The sequence below is a fragment of the Lactuca serriola genome, chromosome 5 (assembly GCF_051521515.1).
Source record: "Lactuca serriola cultivar US96UC23 chromosome 5, Lser_US96UC23_V15, whole genome shotgun sequence".
NCBI lineage: Eukaryota > Viridiplantae > Streptophyta > Magnoliopsida > Asterales > Asteraceae > Lactuca > Lactuca serriola.
Genome location: NC_136412.1, coordinates 94,835,612 through 94,853,780, shown reverse-complemented (window position 1 = coordinate 94,853,780; position 18,169 = coordinate 94,835,612).

The window sequence follows — 18,169 nt, the reverse complement described above, 5'->3', positions numbered from 1 at the left end:
CTTTATTTAACCAAAAAAAATTAAATTTTTTTTAATACATGAAATATTCTAATTGTAGCACTTGGTTCTTGGTATGTATTCTTTTATTAATATTTTTCCATTTTGGCCTTGGACTCGGCGAGTTGAATGACCAACTTGCCGAGTAGAAGCGGGATGAGACGCGGGGTTTAAGAAGTGGACTCGACGAGTCGGGTCCCGGACTCAGCGAGTAGGCCCTGTCTGGGCAAAAACCCTAACCCGAGGGTTTGCACCCTATTTAAACACCTTAACTCGGCCTCCTTCGTCCCATTTGCTCCCTGAAAACCCCCATAGCAAACCCTAGCCGTTATTGAAGCAATCTAAGGCATTTGGAGTGATTTTGGTGCTTTTGTGACCCAATGAAGGAAGGAAAAGCTTGAAGGATCAAGAAGAGGATAGAAGGATCCGATTTTGAGCATCATTTGCAGTCTACATAAGGTATAAAGTCTATACCTTGTTTGTTCTTTTGATAGATCCCATTTTGTGGAGTTTTAGGGATTTTCTAAGCCAATTTGGTCACCAACCATGATTGAAAGCATGGTTAGGGGTTGATGTTTCAGATCTAGGCTCTTAGAGGGGTTACAAGGCAAAAAGGAGTGACTCTTGCACTCAAAGAAGGCCCCATGCATTGTAAGAGACTGTTTTAGGACCTTTTGAGCTGAAAGTCCCATGCAAGCACGTAAAGGTTGTAACTTTACGTGCTAGATCGATTGTAGAAGCATAAATCTATCTTTTGATCAAGGATTGTACATCAGAAATCGAAGATTTAGTGAGAGGATGTGACCAACTCGACGAGTCCATTCTTGGACTCGGTGAGTCCAAGGTTTCTTTCCTATATCAGTTGAGGGTCATAAGGACCAAGTTGAGTGTGGAAAGGTTTTAAGGGGGTCCCGGGGAGTAACCCAACGTTCTGGACTAAGCCATTATTCTGGAAGTTCATGGGACTCGGCGAGTGCATGAGCAGACTCAGCAAGTCTAAGGCAAACTTCTTAAGGATGAAGATGAACAACTCGGCGAGTCAAGGACAGGACCTGTATATCAGTTGAAGATGAACTCGACGAGTTGTTCATACAACTTGGCGAGTCGGATGAGGATTCAGTCGATGTTCATTTAGAAGAAAAACTCGTCAAGTCATCGCCTAAATCGACGAGTATAGACGAGTTTAAGGACAAATGGAAGGATAAGGAGTCGGCAAGTTGGCGAGCCAACTCGACAAGTCAGGTCAACTAGAAGTTGACTTTGACTTTGATTTGGTTAGGGGTAAAATGGTTATTTTACCCTAACAACAGTTAGCATTGTATGATTAAGTGTTTTGTGGGAATTATAGCCGGAGGATTTCCGGCAGCGGCAGCAGTCAGAGGATTGCCGCACAGATCAGCAGCTACTACGAGGTGAGTTACCTTCTGTAAGTCCCTAATCTGCCTGTGTATCAATCAGATCTGTTTGATGGTGCGGAATCCCAATCAAACGGATGATGTCAGATCAAATAGAAGAGAAGAAGAAGAAGATGATGATGAATCTCAATGTATTAATGAATAGAATGATGATCCGGATACAAGAGATTCACACACACACACAGACACACTAACACACAATAGTTCTTCTATCTCTCTGGCCGTAAACTCTCTAGGGTTCATCAATCTGTTCCTCACACCCTAATACCTATATTTATACTAGGGGAACATGGGCCGAACACACATGGGCCGTAAATGAGTTTACGGTCGTAAGGTGTTTACGGCCGTAAACTCAGCCGTAAACATGGCCATAAATTCATAAGTATTACAGAAAAATACAATTGCCTATAAAAGTAAAGTATAAACCATATTTTGACCCAACAATCTCCCCCTTGGTTTATAGCTTTCTTTTCTTAATGACCCAACAAGCTCCACCTAAAAAGTAGCTGGCTTTCTTGATAATCTTCATTGGGAACTTGGCATCAGCATTTATCTTCAATGAATGACTTCATCTTGAGCAGTTGGGCTTTTCTTCAGAGTTTGGCTTTGAATGCACGTCGGTGAGGAGGCTTGATGTACTGATTCTTGAAAGATAACGCTTTCATCTTGAGAATCTTCAGAGAGAACTTTAGAGAGAACAAATCTTCTGGATCACTTCAGCTGTTTCATAGATAGCAGCAGACTGATTGAGGAGGCTTCAATGCAATCCATCACATAATCTTCAATTGTAGCTTCACCTTGCTTCTGGGGTTGAAGGATTGAATGTTTAAAGAATAATCTTCATTTCTTGCTCCTTCGAATGCGAATTCTTTGATGCTCATGGACGAGGCTTTGGCTCAGAAATCTTCAACACAAACTCCACGAGTCTTATCTATACCTGAAATCACTTTTCAAGACAAAACAAAACTAAAAGAAAACTTAGCATACAAATTAAAACAGAAACAAAAATATTTTTGGATTTTTGATTTTTCTGAACAAGAAATAAAACAGAAATAACACTATTTTTTTATTTTTCTTTGATTTTTGAATTTTTTTTGTTTTTTTTTATTTTTTTTATGTTCATTATTTTTAATTTTTAATTCTCCCCTAATATCTAAATTAGACGAAACTATGACAAATTTAACAAAAATAAAAATGATATCTAACTTTAAGAGTGATTTGGGATCAAAGTTTTTAGACAACCTTTATCCACTTGTCGGTACCTTCCATATTCACATATTTGTCTGGTCGATCGTCGGTATTGTGGTCCACTTAAACACTAAAAAATTGTGACAAATTTAGGACATACTATTTGTTACAAGACAAGGTGAACTTAAGTTCCTAAAAATTATATCTGATCCTAATTTCTTAGATATTATATCTTAAGGACCATTCATCTAACGACGACCAGGGATATTGTTGTCCACCTAAATCGAGCAGCGAGATATACAGACAATCTGTATGAGTTCAATTTTAAGTGTACTGGAACGTGTTTCCCGCTTCCTGATATGCCCCAGCCATCAAGAACTTCCAGAGTACTCCTTACACTGGGTGAGCAGAAAACCATTCAGAGAGAGAAGAGATTCAGAATTCTATTGCTAACTACTTCAGAGGGGTTGAGAAAAAGAAGGTTGCATATGCTGTGTACCAGGTCGGATTAGAAGTCGCGCAAAGGAGACAACATATGGCTAACAGAGAAGAAGTATTTCACACCTATATATATATATATATATATATATATATATATATATATATATATATATATATATATATATATATAGCCTGCAGAGAAATAGAGTTACATATGTTGTGTACCAGGTCGGATTGGAAGTCACGCAAAGGAGACAACATATGACTAACAGACGGAAAGAAAGAAAATGATATTCTACAGAACTAATTTATCGGAATTTACCAGTCGCCCCATCCAACCGGAATTAAGGACAGAATCCGCACATCGAGGAAAAGTTAAACCACGGTTCTAAGTACGGGTTCAATTAATGTGACGAGTAGATTCCCATATATATCTCCCTGCTCAACCTATCCGAGCGTCGTATTGTCAGGCAGAACGTATCTAACTAGGTCAAGATTTGTCAAGTCTATAAATTTCCTAAGTTCAACTCTCCCTAGTCAAGTCCATTTAAAATTTTTCGTGCCTACTGACGCATCAAGTCAGAGCATAGACCCTTCAACTTTGGGTACGTTACGCAGACTCAGATTGCCTGTTATCACTAGATAATATCACTTCCCAAAACAACTCCTGCAAGCACATTTCATAACCAACAATTTTTTAATTTTTTTTAATTTTCTAATGTTTTTTTTTTAATTTTCTAATTTTTGTTTTGTTTTTATTTCTCCCCCTAAATTTGTGCATAGGAGAGAAACGAAAGTAAATGCGCAAATTTAAACTATCCTAAAACAAAAATAGTCTTTAAAGCGAATCAACTTAAGAAAAACACAGGAGTATAGAGAAGAAAACGCAAACCGTAATTCACCGATTGAATCTGCATTCAGAAGGTATGAGAACAACAAACATAATCTCAGAACAGATCCAAAAATTCTTCACATCGTTAAGTACTAACCCCATTTGTGATCACTTCTTTTCTTCCCTTCCCGTAGAGGACACATTCTCCCAAACAATGTTCTGAGTGTTGTACAGTTGAGAGATGTCTCCTATCAAGTGCCAGGAACAGCCACTACCAACAAACCGAAGTCTGATGATATGCCTCCATAGCTGCTTTGACATAGAGCGGGATTAGTTGGTCTTTGGAACCCAATCCATTTTGAAACCGGGTCGAACTTTGTCATCCTTGCACGGTACTCTCTCCCATGACATGTCCTGCTTATCACAAACAGAAGACATAGAAATATTAGAATCGTTAGTTGATTTGGGAGATTGAGCCTTCGGAACCCATTTGTAGTTGGGTTTAACCCATTCCTTTTTCGATCTAATGGGTGGCTCAGTACTTGCTTTTGAACTTGATGTTGGCCGTTGAGATGACTTTGATTTTGGCTTCACGGGAGCATCTCTTGGATTTGACATTTTGGCCGACATTCCCTTCTTGCCCTTGGGATTCAGATTCTTGGCCTTGGGAGTTGAATTCTTGGCCTTCTGCGCGTTCCAGTCATCATTGTCTGAACGTGACCTGGAAGGGTTTCTTTTGAAGTATCTCCCACTTGGCGCGTTTTTCCATCCTTGTGCGCAGTAGGGAACGTATGCGCGATTTGGACAGTTTCTGGCAATGTGTCCAGGTGTTCCACAGTGAAAACAAGTATTTTTCTTCACTGTGAAGTTATCTCTTCCTGCCCCTGGTGGCGTATCCTTGCCTTGTCTCTTGTTGTTCCCATATGCACACTTACAACAGGCACTTTGTTGCGCTGGAATTGGTGGCCTGTATTTACCAACGGTAGGTTGATTAGAAGCAACAGATTTAGAGATCAAGGGGTCGTTTGTTTGTTAAGAAGAACTCCCCTTGTTCTCATCCTCTGCTACTTTACCTGCACATGTAACAGAAGCATCAGTATTTTCAACATTAATAACTCATCCTGACACAAATCCAGCTGGTTTTCCGTATTTAAGATGTGCTTCCCTGTCAATTTCTTCTTGTTTCATAGGGATGGATGTGTAGTTATGATTGTAAGGAGGAGGTACACTATCATACCCTAGACCCTTGTTTTGATTCCTTTTAAACTGCATGCTTTGGTCTATCATATTTGCAACCACCTCACTTGAGAAATCATATTTTCTAACATCAAGTTTGGCGGTTTCAAACTTTCCTTTCAAATATTCAACTTCAGCCACTAGCTCAGCATTTTGTTTGACTACATAATCATAGTTTTCACATTTGTTACTGTAGTCTTCCTGAAGTTTCCTTAAGTCCTTGGTTTTAGCTTCTAATTCAGCCTTCAGGGGTTTCTGTCCTTTCCTGAGTTGATATCCTTCATATCTCAGGTCCTCAACTTCTCTTTTAAATAAATCAATTTGATCCCTAAGAAATTTAATCGTATCTTCACATGATTGAGAACATGAAACTTCACATGAATGAGAACATGACACTTCATTGACTGGAAGGTTTACAGAACTCTTTAAAGCGTCAGCTCTTCAATTACTTCAGCAATACTAAGACGATTGAGATCTTTTGTCTTCTTGATGACAGCTACATTCATATCCCACGATTTCGGAAGTGAATTCAATAACTTTTTGTTTATCTGAGATTTAGACAAGAAGATCCCAGCTATATTCATCTCAGTAGTGAGTGTAGTAAATCGCTGCAACTGAGTTTCGAGGGTTTCTCCAGGGATAAAATCGAAAAAGTTGAAATTTTGTCTTAACGTCTCCTGACGACTCTCTTTCATGTTTTCAAATTCCCTCGTAGACCTTAAAATCAATTAAAAAAACACAACTAAAAGCTAAGATAAAAATTAAACGTCAAACTTAAAATGCCTTTTTTTTTTTTTTTAAATCAACCTTGAAAGTCAAAATTTAAAAAAATTAAACTCAAAAGTCAAACTGAAAAGCTAAATTTGAAAATTTAAAAGTCAAAGCTTAAAGTCAAAGGTCAAACTTGAAAGTCAAAGTCAAAATTTTAAAGTCAAAGGTCAACCTTGAAAGTCAAATTTTAAAAAGTCAAACTTGAAAAGTCAAACCGAAAAGTTAAATTTGAAATTTTAAAGGTTAAACGAAAAAGTCAAAATTTAAAAACAAAGGTCAAACTTGAAAGACAAAATCAAAATTTTAAATAAAAAGTCAAAAACAAAAATCAAAAATAAAACAATTATTATTATTATTATTATTTAATTAATTAATTTATATATATATATATATATATATATATATATATATATATATATATATATATATATATTTATTTATTTATTTATTATTTTGGATGAAAAAGGAATTTAAAATAAAACGAAATTGAGTTTTGGGCTGTTTTTGTCAAAATTTCGAAAGTTGGATGCGACTAGTAGTGGTTAAATTTAAAATATCGGAAGGATTTCACAAGTGATCTGATGGTGGAGTTGGCAATGTGCGCTGAGTTGCTGAACCGGAGGTCGCAGGTTCGAGCCCTGGCACCTCCTTACTTCGCGTCCCCTTCCCATTTTTATTCGAAGCGCGCCTACTGATGCTGCCTAGCCGAGCCGATCTCCGAGCCGCAAACTCCGGAAACCCTAGCCATAAACGCAAACCCCGCCGCCGGCCGTGAACTGTTTCCGGCAGTAAGCTTCGGCTGAAAACCTTTAATGATTACGTGAAAAACAGCGATTTTTCGACTTTAAAGCTCCAAAACTCGATCAAAAACCCCTTTTTATGAAAAACACAAAGAACAAACCCCCCCTCCCTTATTTTTGCGAGATCTATCCAAAAACGCAAAAATATTTCGAAAATAAGATCAAATAATGCTCCAAAATAGAGTTTACGACCCAAGAACTTGGTGTTTACGGCCGTAAGCTTGGACCGTAAACACCAATTATTCAGATTCCAGACGAAACAATAATCCTTTTGACTGATACAACTTGGCTCTGATACCAATTGTAAGTCCCTAATCTGCCTGTGTATCAATCAGATCTGTTTGATGGTGCGGAATCCCAATCAAACGGATGATGTCAGATCAAATAGAAGAGAAGAAGAAGAAGAAGATGATGAATCTCAATGTATTAATGAATAGAATGATGATCCGGATACAAGAGACTCACACACAAACTAACACACAATAGTTCTTCTGTCTCTCTGGCCGTAAACTCTCTAGGGTTCATCAATCTGTTCCTCACACCCTAATACCTATATTTATACTAGGGGAACGTGGGTCGGGCACACATGGGCCGTAAATGAGTTTACGACCGTAAACTCAGCCGTAAACATGACCATAAATTCATAAATATTACAGAAAAATACAATTGCCCATAAAAGTAAAGTATAAACCATATTTTGACCCAACACCTTCCAGTAGCGGTGGGTCTACGGCGACAATGTCGGCCCACCAGTAGGAGTTGTATGATTAGATGATTGTCTTTGTGATATCATCTAGGTTTGCTACTACCTGATATGTTATATGCTGGCATGATATGTTATATGTGATAGTAGTAGAGTTCGGTTGTTAGGACCGAATGGTAGGTCAGACACCCCAGATATGTCTGATAATATGTGCTGATATGTTTATATGCTGGCATGATATGTTATATGTGATAGAGGTAGTAGGAGGGGAATGGTCCCCAAGTTCGGTTGTTAGGACCGAAGGGTAGTTCGGACACCCTAGATATGTCTGATAGTATGTTTACGTTATGATATATGTGATAGTAGCAGTAAGGGAGGAATAGTCTCCGAGGGTCGGTTGTTAGGACCGACGGGTAGGTCAGCACCCCAGAATGGCTTGACATGGGTAGGACGGCACCCTAGAATGGCCGCATGGGTAGGTCGGCACCCCAGAATGGCCATACCGGGTAGGTCGGGCACCCCAGAGTTGCCCGACAGTATGTATGCTATGTGATTGCATGGTATGTGGTACGATGGGGGAACTTACTAAGCTTCGTGCTTATAGTTTACAGTTTTGGTTTCAGGTACCTTTTTAGCGAAGGGGAAGGAGCTGGCGCAGTTGCGGCACATCATACACACACTCTTTGTTTTCCGCATTATGAGTTATTCTGGGATTTGTACTCTGACATTATTATGTTTTTACGATCCGGTTTTTAGATACGAGACATGCTTTTAATAAATGATATGATCGGTTGATATTTTGATACAAATGTTGTGCAAATCACATAATAAAAAATGAAATTTTTGGTCGTGAAAATTGGGTTGTTACACTAATAGAATATTACATTGTACATATTCTAATATGATTTTTAGAATGTTTAGAATATTCTACTAGATTTGCCAGATATGTAGAATATTCTAAATATTCTACAAAAATATGTAAAAAATGAATTTTTTTGTATGTATTTTTTAATTTTTATTTGGAAAATATATATTCCGAAAATAATATTGGAAAAAAAATTTCAAAAATTTTGCATTTTAAAAACGTTTTATTTTATCTAATAAATGAGTGACTAGGATTGCGTCTCACAGTCTCACAAAATTAGGTTGTCTCACATGAACCTAACTATATATATATATATATATATATATATATATATATATATATATATATATATATATATATATATATATATATATATATATATATATAGAAAATGCAATAACATTAAAGGGCACCCCCAGCAAGGAGCTGGGAGGCACAAAACCAACAATTACATAGGTTTGATAGCTAGTCTAGGAGAAAATAGCCAAACACTCCCATCAATCACCACTTTTAACAGCCTACTATCAATCCAAAGAAGAGAGTCCCTTTGTATAAGGGCGAAAATGTCCTCCGCCCTTCTCCTCTGAGATTGAAAAGTAGCATCATTCCAATTCCTCCAAAGATTAATAAAAGTTGCACACCCGATATATATATATATATATATATATATATATATATATATATATATATATATATATATATATGTTCAAGTATTCTAACTAATTATTGTGCGGATATCGTATGCTATGAGAATTACTAAGAGAATAAGTTGTTTAGCAATGCGAATACGTTCAACCTTACAAAAATATCGTCATATTTATGCATTCTCGTTAATTATTATTTATTTTTGTTCTCACGCATCGTTTTCACTCATTTTCATTCTGACAGAATACGACCGGATAAACATTATGACAGAAATGAGAATAATAATAATAAGTGTATAATAACCTTATAGTCGATTAAATTAGTGAGAATGTGTGTTAATGACAATAATTTATGTATTCACATTGCTAAACAACTTATTCTCTTAGTAATTCTCATAGCATATGATATTCGCACAATAATTAGTTATAATAGAATAACCTAAGAATAAATGATTTTAAAGTAATTTTAAATTTAAAAAAATATTAAAGGGTATTCAAGTAATTTTATGATGTCATCCATTTTGAATATATCGGGTAAGTGATATAATTAAAAGAAACTGTTCCTATCTTTTAGTAATCACAACTAAGCTCTTATCTTTTGGGAGGATTCGATTGTATCTTCAGCTGCAATGCAAAATAATCTCAATAATAGGCATTTATACAATAGTCGATTGCTATTGTTCTTCCGTAAACACTTTTGTTGATTGTAGTGTATGTGAAGGTTGAAGGTGAACGAATGTCGTCGATGATGAACAGAACTGGACGAAGTAAGTTTTCTAATCTATTATGAATGGTGTTTAACTGGAAAAGGAGTATAATCGTAGGCTTTATTCTTCTGATTCTTTACATTTAAGACAATTCTGAAAACCCTAAAATTACGTTTTTTGATTTTTTTTGTTATAGCCTCTGGTATGAAGTGTAATGTTGTAAAATCATATATGAATGTGCTTGAAATGTTAAATGTCGCAAAATCATTCTTGTCTCTGAATGTGTAATCGAAATAGATAATCATAGCTTTTTTCAAATTTTAAAGCGTCTGATATCAATTTTTATGTTGAAAAATCATTTATGATTATGTTTGAAAATCGTTCTTGCCTTTGAATGTGTATTCGTAATTGATAATAATAACTTCTTTCAATTTAAACACGATTGTGAAAACCCTAAAATTAGGGTTTTTAAAATTTTATTTTAGACTCTATTATGGAAGGTCAAAGAATGTAGTCGATGATTAATAGAACATAAATAATTAATTTTAGTAATCGACTTTGAATGGTGTTTAAGTACAAAAGTAGTACATTGATAGCCTCTGTTATGGATTTTATATTCATTTATGATTTTTTTAATTAAAAACTGATTAGTGTTATGGAATTATGAAAGGAACTAAATGTATTTAATATTGATTAAAGGGAAAGTATGATTGTTTGTAGTATTATTCATTTATTAGGTTGTATTTAGTTTTGATTGTTAAAGGCATTGTGATTTTATATTTGATTGAGAAAATATGTGTTTATGATTGATCATGTATGATTGATGTAGTAATTAATGATTAATGGTGTATGTGACCAAATGGTTTATACTGTTTTATTAAGTTTTGATAATCATTGTTGGTTTGGTTTAACACACTTATATATACTTTGCTACTAAGTTTTAATTTTTACATACATTAGTGATTAAGCAATGAAAGTAAGCGATTTTGAATGTTGTTTAAGTATAAAAGCATTACATTGATAGCCTCTGTTAGGGATTTTATAGTCGTTTATGATTTTGTTAATTCAATAATATGTATTTAATATTGATTAGAGGGAATGTATGATTTTATATAGTATTATTCATTAATTAGGTTGTATTTAGTTTTGATTGTTATAGGCATTACTCTATGATTGTGTATTTGATTGATTAAATATGTGTTTATTAGTGATCATGTATGATTGATGTAGTAATTAATGATACATTGGTTATTAAGCAATGAAAGTGTTATTTTATTGTTGTTTTTAGGTAGAAAGAAAAGCGAGAGGATATTACTAAAGACAACATTCAACAAATTCACTAATGAAGAATCAAATCCGGTGCTTATTGATATGGAAAATGAAGACCATCAAGGAAACGAAATAGAACAGCCTCGAATTAAAAGATAAATGCAAAAGAAAGATTCAACATCTAAGAATAAAAATAAAGAAATGAGAACAAAAAAAATGGTTTAATAGTGCTTATTTACAATTGTAATATATAATGATTGTGTTATATTTTATCTTGACATGTTGGGATGAAAGCATAAACCACAAACCGGCTAATTCAATACAAAGGGAAAATGAAATGAGAACAAAAAATGGTTTAAGAATTAAGAGTTGTAAAAGAAAGGGTCTTAAGGTTGTAGTTTTGAACTCAGATTCAAATAATGAATTAGTTAAAATTAAATTTATTTGAAGTTTTTGGTATTTAGTTATAATCATTTATATTGTTTTATATGTATTAACATAAGAAACTATGAAAACTAAAGTGAAGATGAAGAAGTTTGATGAAAATAAGGACTTGGATTCAACATCTAAGAAAAAAAAATAAAGAAACAAACAAGTATTAATGATGACTAAATGTCATGAAAATTGTATTTTGGTGATTGAGGGTGTTTTCCATGTGGTTTCAAAACAACATCAAGCAACCAACGATAAGATTCACTTGACTTGTTGCTTAACAAACATGCTCCAATGTTTATTGAACATTTGTGGTTATCAATGGCTGTAAACGGAACAAAAATCATTCCATACCTATATTAAAAATTAATTAAAAAACAAATTCACCGGTTATTAAAAACTAAATAAAATAAAAATATTCATAATTAAAGTAAAAGATATAAAACTATAAGATCATACTTATTTGTTCGGAATGTAGAATCAAATGAGATCACATCTCCAAACTCCTTGTAATATAACTTATCGGTTTCATCCGCCCAAAACATTGCATTTAACACACTATCAACATATTTATACTCAAATGTGTAATTAGGTAACCTAACACCAAAACCTAGTTTATCTGCATATAATTTATACATTTCAACCGCCTCCTCTAATGATTGATAAGTAGCATCTACAACTGGCATAAATTCTTTAGGAACAATATGTTTCCACAACTTGGTTTTTCCACCAGGCGAGTCAACAACATTACTATTCAATGATTCTTCTTCTGAATTAGATCCATTTATACCTGTTTTTTTATACAACAAAACCAATAATGAGACATAATATACATTTAGATTCATTTGGTATTCATGAACTAAACCATAATTTGATCATAATCAACATGTGTTTAAAAATAATCAAAATTGAAGTATTTGATCATTTGAAAATAATTAACATATGTACAACAATGAATAATTTATTTCATATATTATTATAATACACACATTACAATAAAATAACAGAAAAAACAACGTTATATTGACGCAAAGAATTCATCATGTGATTATGATATACATTCAAATTCCTTACTTATTCATGTGTATAACAAATGAATCACATAATTCATTGCTGATTATAATACACAAATCTAATAAAAATAAAGAATATTAATGGATCATATACTTCAATCGTGATTATAATACATAAATTGTAAACAAAATAACGATATTAATGAAATGTGATTTTTATTTGATAAAAAACATGAGGGCTCCCACAACATGATTTGTATGTAAATGATATTGATAATGTTTTCTTCACTCGCATTATCAGAGTATTGATTTCTTCACCTAGATTGATCATCCGATTGATAATTATCGTCTTCATAATATTGATTATTATCGATTGATCAATCGCCATATTGATCATCATTGTTGCTATCGTTGCTAATATAATAAAAAAATTCCATCCTCGATTTTTATTTGGATTAACAAACATATCAGTTCTTATCGATTTTAATTTGGATTAACAAACATATCAGTTCTTATTTTGCATGATAATCAATGTTACTGATGCAATTGTCAATGGACTAAGAATCTTCAATAAAATAGAAACTGTATCCTCAAATCAACAATATTTATGGAATATCCCTTGATTGTAGGTATAGAATAATGGATAATATATGAATTATTAATTATATTAAATACAAAATTACTTATATGCCCTAATTAAACGATTGTTTGATAAGTGTTCTCGCGTTCTCAACCTTTTAGGTGTTCTCATTTGATCCTACTTATATATATAAATAAATAAATAAATAAATAAATATATATATATATATACACACACACACACACACACTATTTTATAATCCGTGGAAACTACGGTTAGAAAATTAATTAATTTTTCATAGTAAAACTCAAAATTATTAATCAATTATTTTAAATAAATTATTAACTGAGATATATTTTAGTTATATAAAATTATAATCGTTGATTTAAATAAATACATGACCTTATAATCTGTATTAATTTTATTTTAATTTTTATTCTAACGTTATTAATTTAATGTAATTAGAGTGTGAAATTTAAAATTTGAAATTGGAAATGGAGAATCAATAGGTTGATAAATGACATGACATTAATTAGGAGGCCTTAAGTTCCAATCATCAATTGTCTCAACATCAATCATCATACACAATGTCAAAAACCAGAGTACAAATAGCCAAAAGTGCGGAATCATGAAGGGGATGATGTGTCATCATGCCGGGCTCTTCCATTTCGCACCGGAAGTACCTAAAACCATAAGCATGAACCGTAAACACAAAGCTTAGTGAGTTCCCCAAAGTACCACATACCAAAAATACATTGGGCCTAGCCCTAGGGTACATTCCAACCTAAGATACACTTATGGGCCAAGCCCTGGGGTTTCTTTCAACCCATCACATACTAATGGGCCCAACCCCAGGGTTTATTTCAACCCAATCATACAATAATGGGCCCAACCCTAGGGTTTATTTCAACCCATTCATACAAATACACAAGAGTCACCATAAACAACTAGCATCCTACATAAACAAATTTGTGGGCCAAAATTGGTGCCTTCGACCTACAAGCATAATAAGAAGACTCACTTCTAACTGAAGACAACTGAATCACACACTCGAGGTGCTGCTACCACACCTCCTCACATTGATCATAAACCAAGGTCATAATCGGGGTTTTAACCCATAATCAATGGTCCAAATCATCTTTTATCTTATTAAGGTCAAAAATCCATTTTGCCTTTCCCATATATGATCCAAGTATACAAGTCCTAAACACCTAAAGACCTAAAGCCCAAAAATGGCCCAAATCGGTTTTCTAGGAGTATGCGATGTATACTCCCCTTTACGCCCATCGTACTACTTGATCTCACAAGGGTTACGGGGTAACCACCTACCATGCAAAGTAAGGGCTTTAAATTAAAATACTCTAAAGTATTTCTAGCCTTTAGAAGCATGAAAGACAAAGCATGGAGGTTGACAAGCAACCTCCACTCTTATATATATATATATATATATATATATATATATATATATATATATATATATTCGGCCATACATTTATTTATAAGAAAGATTCTTCAACTTTTATAAACTCAAAGTTTAAAAAATATACTTTGTCTTTAGGTAAAAGACAAAAGAATCCAACTAATCCAAAAGGTTGTGCATGACTTATTAATTCATATCATATGAAATAATAACTAGTTATACTCTCTTATAATTATTATTTTCATAAAACAATAATTATGCCCTAATTAAATTACAAGGATTGGTATTATTTATTAATAATCATATTAATAATAAATATATAAAATGTGCCAACTTGATAAAGGTATGACCCTATAGGATCATATACTATTAGCAATATCACTCCATAATGATTATTTGGCATATAGATTCAACAATCTCCCACTTGCACCAGATTCATTACAGATTGACATAGACAATAGCTGACGTCTAGCATCGGGCTACTGCCCCTAGCAACATATGAAGGGTGCCATCTCATTAACTGCTAATTCTAGGAGCTCTAAGATACAATTGTTACTAAAGGTGTAGTATCAATTATTCCTTTGTCTCAAACATCATGTTGAACATGAGATATGAATTGCGATCATTCTCATTTAATGTTCAAATTTTAGTAAGGCCTTAGATGTATAACTCTCAATGACTAAGAGGAAAAAATCCCATCTTGACTACATACGCCTATCAATGTAGTTCATGTCATACCCAACGATGACCCTTATGACTGCCTTTTACAGAACATCGTTAAATCATGTCAAAGCACAACAATTCCTACACTTCAAGTCCCATATATGTATCTCAGGTCTAAGAATACAAAGATACAACCTTGATCAAAACATCACTCTTCACTACGATCCATAAAGTGATTTTGATACGGTTCAAGTCCAATACTTATTCTCCTAATCAAGTGCCTATGAAGTTGGTAACAACTCTTTCTATTCTCATCCCCATGAGAATCCACCAATCCACTCATATTAGTCTAACCTGATAGATGCTCCCATAACTATGAATGACTATGGACATTTATAATAATCTAGTTATTAAAGGATTTAAACATGCTAATATGGAACACAACAATTATTCGATGAAAGACTCATATCCAATATATCAATTCATTACAATATATGTTGCTTTTATTGTTTCAATATCTAAATACTAAATTTTAATCAAATATATCTATTTATATCAACAAGTCCCTATAACACCAACTTGACTTTCATGCTTTAGCTAATGAAGGATCTTTGTTAAGTAGATTTGACAAACTTGATTTGTATAAACTTTGAAAATACAAACATTTTTAGTTTTTTTTATATATAACTCATATATAAAGAAAATTAATAATAATTTATTAGATGCTTAAATATGAATTAGATACCGATACTTGCGTAATGGGATTACTCATAGTCATAATGAACTATACGTTAAGCATCTTTGTATGTGGTTCTGCAAACCACAATGTACTTTAATTCTGAAGTGTAACTGTAACTAAAATCTACATGGAAACACTATCCATGCAACTTTATCTTCATTCATAATGAGGATACGCCTGATTTTGACTGAGAGTCATCTCAATCTATTTGAAAGTTTGTCACACCCCCAAACCGGTAAAATGGCGGATACATCTGGGGGCGGATGATGTCATGTATAGTATCATAATAATTGAATAATAGAGATCAAAGCATTACAACCATCATATTGATAATTTAATATTTACATTGAGTTTGTTTCATTGTTTGTTTGACTCCAAAATATATGAAAAAAATATATGATATGACATTGCAATGCTCCATCTTCACAAAACCTATATGGGCACCTGTCTACTGATTCCCTGAGAATAAAAGTGGTTTTGAAAAAGTGTCAACATTTAAGTTGGTGAGTTCATAAGCATTTTGAATGAGAAAGACATGTCATTGTTCCTTGAAAATGATAGTGTGTTCTTCCAGAAAATCCAATATTTTCTTTTAGATGTAATGTAGTTTTATCTAAATAAAAGTATTTGAATGCATGTTTCCAAAAATACAAATTGTGTTGTACCAAAAGATAATGTAGTGTAGTTGTATCTATGTAAAACCCTTTGAATGTATGTTCCTGTAACTACTAGTTGTACTATAAAATAGTGTAGTGTAGTTTTATTATATTTAATAAAACTGGTTGTAAGTTAGCCGTGTAAACCAAATTTATTGTTAATACTTATTGTGGGTGTTTATTATAACCATGCTAATGACTAGTGGCCTGCACGACGTTCTTCAGGCGTCAGAATGGTACGGCATTTGTCACCCCAGACCTGCCGGTCTAACTGTAGCTAATTGTTTAGGTGCGGGATTGTCAGTCCCGTATAGATCTATACACAAGTGTCACACTCTCCCTACAAATGACTCTGGTTATAATACATGGCTTTAGCATGTACTCTGGAAAGTACTTGAAGATAGTGTCTCACAACCTTTTATTAATCGGTTTACGTATAATGTAATGAAATCCCTTTTTCTTGTAATTATATGTATTACCCTTTCATAGTGTTTACATAGTGTGAAAATAATTATTCTTTTAAATAATTATTTCTATGTCCCCAACAAGGCAAAATAGTGTGAATGATCCATAAACTATACCTATTATAGTTTTTATAATTGTTTTGTTGAAATAGTGAATCCTTTGTATGCTATTATCTCTTTACCATGATAATAAAATGAAATGAAATAATAATTATATATATGTTCATATAACTATACGCTTTTTGCTCAACATGTTACAAAAGGGTTAAATTTTTATTGTAACCAAATGTGTATCCATATGTCTATTTATATTTTTTGAGAATAGTAATAGTTTCGTTTTTATTACTTCTTTTCATAGTTTATTTTTAGTTAAAACCATCTCATTTTAGTCAATATTCATGCATATTTTCTCTTTTTGTCATTTTTCTCCTTTACCGGGTGCTTTCTAGTCTTTTGAGCTTAATTGCAGGATTTACCGAAGACTATTTGTTATTGGAGGCTTAGAAGGATGCGAGGCTTATGAAGGCATGTAATTTTCTTGTGGACTTGAAGTGGTGTGATTGGGCTAGGTGCTTGCATAAATGAAGAAATCAATTTGGATCTAATTTATGAGCAAGGATGATGATGAGGCGGCGCGGAATCGAGCTACAAGAAAATTTAAGGAGTATTGGGTCAATCATTAGAAGGCTTTGGAATGGCAAATGGGTCTTAAAGAGTTATGATTATGGGCTGAAGTTGAAGAAATGAAGATTAGGCTTAAATGCATGTTAAATGGCCCAAGTTTCACATTCAGCCTTACCCACGTGGTCCACGTGGGTCCATATGCGGTCCGCGTGAATTGTGTTGAGTTGTTTCTGGGTTTTGACTTGTTGAATCTATTTGTGGAAGTTTGGTGGGTAGCTTTTGGTCTCTTTTTGAATCCGGAAATTGGATCTCCTTAGCCGGTGATTGGAGGCTCATTTTGAGGGGGAGGACTTGAAGAGCATACTCCATATTCTCTCTAAGGAGCTTTGGAAGATTTGAAGAATATTTGGAAGATTAGTGTAATTTCCTTTCATCTTGCATCTAAGACAATGTTTGGTATCACTAAACTCTATTGTTTTTCTTTTACCTTGGTCATGCTTGGCTAAACTTTCATTTGGTTGATTAGGGTTTGACCCATGGATGATTATTTGCTTTGAAGACTTATTATTACATTGTGTTTGAAGTTTATGGGAATGTTTTCTAGTTAAACATCTTGTTGTGTTTATTTATCTTTGATCATGAGCTTGGATGAATGAATGCTTATTTTTGTTGACTAATTTCTTGGTTAAGTAATGGATCTTCAAATTAGT